A 4,544-nucleotide genomic window follows, 5' to 3' on the forward strand; every position below is an offset into this window, starting at 1 on the left:
CAGCCCAGGCGCCCAGATAACCGTCATCGTTACTGATCAAGATTCGCATGGCGGAGATTTTACCCGAAGCAAACGCCTGTATCGACGGCCCGGCAGCAGAAATTCACGCCTGGATTTCACAATCCGGGACGGCGATGAACCGTCTGATAACAGTGCGGCGGCCATACGACAGTTTACTGGACAGCTGACAAGCTCGGCGATAACCACGCAATGCCGTCCTGTCAAGTTGCTTGTTCCGCCGTTAATGCGGGGCGTGGTGCGGTAGCGATGCAAGTCGGCGCAGCGCGATGCGAAGCCGGCCTGCTGCTGTGGACTGGCGCCGCGCAATGGATGTCGGTTCGATGCCGGCGAGCCGGGTCCGGTGAATCCGGGCTGGCAAGTCGACAAGTTGGCGCGGCAAGGGCTCGGCGGGACGGCGGCCCGTTGGACTGGTGGACTGGTGGACTGGTGGACTGGTGGACTGGTGGCCTGGCGGACTGGCGGACTGGCGGCCTGATGGTCTGCGGGCAAGCGGGGCCGGTCGGCGGCTCGGCGCCCGGCGATCCGGGCATACGGGCGCCGGCATACGGGCACCGGCATTACGAGCGCCGGCATACGGGCGCCCGGGCGCAAGCACTTGCCCGGACCATGCCGGGCGTCGAGGCTGGCGCAGCGCCCGCACCGCGCTGTCAGCGCATCGCCATCGGATTGTCGCGCGCCGCCTCGATCAAGGCCCCTTCGAGCAGCGACACTTCGTCCTGGGTGAAGGACAACAGTGCATCCTTGTCGCCCTCTTGCAGATAGACCTGCTTGATCATCGGCGGCGCCGCGTCGGCGCAGCGGATGGGCGGCGCTGGGCATGAGCACCGAGGTGCGCAGCTGTCGGCCAGCGCCCTGGCTTCTTCAGGACTGCGGCTGTCGATCAGGTTCTGCAACTCAGTGAGCTTGTGGCCCAGGTTATCGGCCGCATGACTGGTTTCGGCATGCTCGCGCGGCGCCGCAAGTTCATGCTGGCCGTGCGCTGCAACGCCGTCCGCCACAGGCGGCGACGATGACAGACCGGGCGCCACGCCGCCCGGCGACAGGCTGGAACCGGATGCCCCGCTGTGCGCCCGCATCTGGTCCCGCATCTGGTTTGTCAGCTGCGCCTGCGCGGCATCGTCCAGGGCGCTGCCGGGCGGCGGCGCGCCTTCGACCTCGCGCAAGTGCTGGCGCAGCTCGGCCACCTGTTCGCGCAGGCGGCGCGCGGCTTCGGCCTCGCCCTGCTGGCCCAGGGGGGAGGCCAGCCGCAGCTGCATATTGAGCGTTTCGGGGTGGCCGGCCCCCAGGTGCCGCTCGGCGTGGCGCCAAAAGATTCCTGGATGCTGCGCACCGCCGCCAGGTCGCCTGCGCCGCCGGATCTCGGCCTGCGCCTCGCCCCGGGGCCGACAGTGTGCCGGCGGCGTCCAGGCCGTCGTGACGTTCATGGGCCCGCAACACCGATTCGAGCATGGCCCCGCGCGTTGCCCAGTTCGCCCGTCTCCCCCCAGCAGCAGCGCCACCCCGTGGCCGCAACGCGGGGGGTTTGTCGGCATGCTCGCTGGCCCTGGCGCCGGCGACGGGCGTCGAGCACCCGTTCGACCACGATGCGGGCGCGTTCGAATTCGCGCTGCTGCCCCAGGTATGCCCAGGTCTTCGGGGCCCCAAAGTGGCGTGACCAGGTGTTCGGCGCCGAGCGCGCCGTTCGCAGGGTGGACACACCTGCTCGTGCAAGCGCCAGCGCGCCCCCTCGCCCTGGGCCCAGCGCGGCCAGGGGCCCGCGCCAGCTGCGAGCGCGCCGCCACGCGTCTCGGGCGCATCAGAACCGGGGCCGTGCGCGCGCAGGGCCGGACCAGCAGGTCGTAGTGGCGGCGCGCCTCTTGCACGACGCCGCTGTCGAGCAGGAGCGCGGCCAGCGCGACGCGGGCCTGGCGCGTGGCCGCATGGTCGTCGCCAAGCAGGCGTTCGCGCACGGCCAGGCTTTCTTCGAGGCAGGCGCGGGCTTCGTCGCGGCGCCGCTCACGGCGGCACAGCTCGCCCAAGCGGCCGAGGTGATCGGCCAGCGACGGTGAGCCGATGTCGTCGCCGCCGGCCTGGCGGCGGGCCTGCGCGACCGCCGCGCGCAGGCGCACTTCGGTCAGCGACTGCCAGGGGAAGCGGCCCGGCGCCAGCCATTCGGCCAGCAGCGCGGCATGGCGCGCCAGCGCACGGCGGTCGCCGCCCGGGCCGGCGGTGGACAAGGCGTCGGCCAGCGCCAGCTGGGTCTCGTCGAACCAGCTGTCGAGGTTGACGCGAGACCAGCCATAGCTGGCGCGCAGCAGCGCCTAAAAGGCGCGGGGGGTAACCCGGGCCCATGGCGCGCATCGCCACGCCGCCAGCGCGCAGGCGGATCGCTGCGCCCCCGTGGGCCCGTGCAGGCCAGCGGATAGAGCAGAAACGGCGCTGTTCTTCTTCGTGGGTGCCAGCGGTAATCGATGGCGCGCCGCAGCATGCCTTCGATGCCTTCGATGCTGCCCGGCGCCGGCGTGAACAGGCCTACCAGGCGGTCGGGCACCAGGGTCGAGCACACGCTGACGGCGGCCGAGCGCCCGGCGGCGGTGGCGACCAGCACGTGGCCGAAGTGCTGCGCCAGGCGCGCCGCGAAGCGGCGGAACAGCGCCGGGCGCGTCGAACAGGCCGGTAGTCGAGCCGGCCCGCGCGTCGGGATAGCTGCCTCGAAGCGTCCGGCGCGCAGCAGGTAGAGCGGACGGCGGCCGTCGGCGCGCTCGAGATAGGCCTGCCAGCCGACGCCGTCGATCACGCGGTCGGCCAGCTCCTCGCCGCGGCCGGCGGTGTTGCGCAGCCGGGCGCGGCAGGCCTCGAGGAACTCGAGCAGGCCGGGCCGGACCGCGTCGCGGCTTCGCGTCGTGGCATGCGCGCCCGCAGGCGCCGCCGGGTGCGCGGGCGCCGGCCCGGCGCCATGCAGGGAAACAGGCAGGTCGGCAAACGGTTCATCGGCCGGCACTGCGAAATGGCGATGCAGCGCCGGCGCCTCGAGATCCCAGTCGATCACCAGCACCGGCGCCTCGGCGTCCCCACCCGCCAGCTGCAGCGCCAGCGCCGCGAGCACGGCATTGCGCGCCGCGCCGCCCTCGTAGGCATAGAAGCTCGTCACCGCGCCTGGCGTGGCCAGCGGCTGGAGCGAGATACCTTGTTGGTCCATATGGCTCCTCATTCTTTTGGAAACGTCAGTTCTGGAACATCGCGCCATTGGTGGGAAAAGCGAAGCACAATTGGTTTTCAGGCGGGTCGAGCGGCGTATGCTTTTTTTACATGCATAATTGGCTGCAATCCGCTGACCATCTTTTCAATGTCCGCAAGAAGTCGGATTCGACATCAGAAACGGGCGTGCCATCGTGTAGTGCGAGAAGTCCCACATAGAAGCGCGCGTCGCGATCTGGGGCGCAGGGATTCGGGTGCGCGGGCCATGACGACCGGATGATCAGCGGCTCGGGCAGCGTGTAACCACTTGCCGCCCCTCGGCCTCGATCAGCGCATGGCCTCGTACTCCTCGCGCGCGTATAGGGGTTTGGGGCCCCGTACTTGGGGTGTAGAGAGGATCATTCAGACCTCTCCGCACATGCGGGGTGCGATCTTGCGGGCGAGATCCCTCCCGGCCGCCCAAATCTCGGTATCGGGCAAACATTCGTCTTCGTTGTCGAAGTAGGTTTTGAAAATAGCAGCGCAGGGGGTCGGCCAGGGCCGACTTTAAGCGTGCTTTAGCCGTGTCGCGTGGGCAAAATGAAGAAACAACCGTAACGGATTGCCATGCTTTGTCCTCTGGTCCGGCGCGCGTGCGCCCGCATCCCAAACCTAGCGCGCAGTCCCTTGCCGGGTTGCGGGCGGACAAGCAAAACCCGGCCTTGCGGACGAAGATTCGCTCTGTTTCTTAAGGCATAATTCGCCCCGCCAATAACCCCGCTAATAAAAAGGGGAGAAGCAAGGAAAGCCGTACGCTGCACCGCTTGGGGACCAAACCCAAAATCCTGGTGGGTGGAAGACTGCCGGAACCGGTCGCCGGGCCCGCGACCGTCGGGTGACGTGAAGGCGGCCGGGGTCAAATTCCCCGACGTGCTGACGGTCCCCGGGGAAATACCAAAGGGGCTCCTCCCCTTCCCTTTCCCGCCGGCAACGATTTGCGGGCGAGTGCGCGCCTCGGGCCGACGTCCGCGGCTTCGTCCCCGCCAGCGCGTGATCGGTTTCATTCACCCGCAAACCCGGGGCTCGCCGAGCAGGCCGTAGCCCCGGGCAGCGCCTCCTCCCCGATGCCGGACGACATGAACTTCGCGTCGCCGCCCCGATCACGCTCACCTTTCGGCACCCCTCGTACCACGCGGTCGCCGACCGCCTGCCTTGCAGCCGGCGAAACGACTGGTGCTGGCCGCGGGCCCCGGCGTGGCCTGGGGCGATCGAGATCGGCAAGGCCCCCCGCGCGCGCGTGATCGCGGCCGCGCCAGACGAGAAGCTGGCGGCGTGCAAAGGGGCACGGCGCCGACGTGCTGATCAAT

This window comes from Penaeus japonicus, unplaced genomic scaffold (assembly GCF_977035675.1).
Source record: "Penaeus japonicus unplaced genomic scaffold, GWHDUDI00000001_assembly GWHDUDI00000003, whole genome shotgun sequence".
Classification (NCBI taxonomy): Eukaryota; Metazoa; Arthropoda; class Malacostraca; order Decapoda; family Penaeidae; genus Penaeus; species Penaeus japonicus.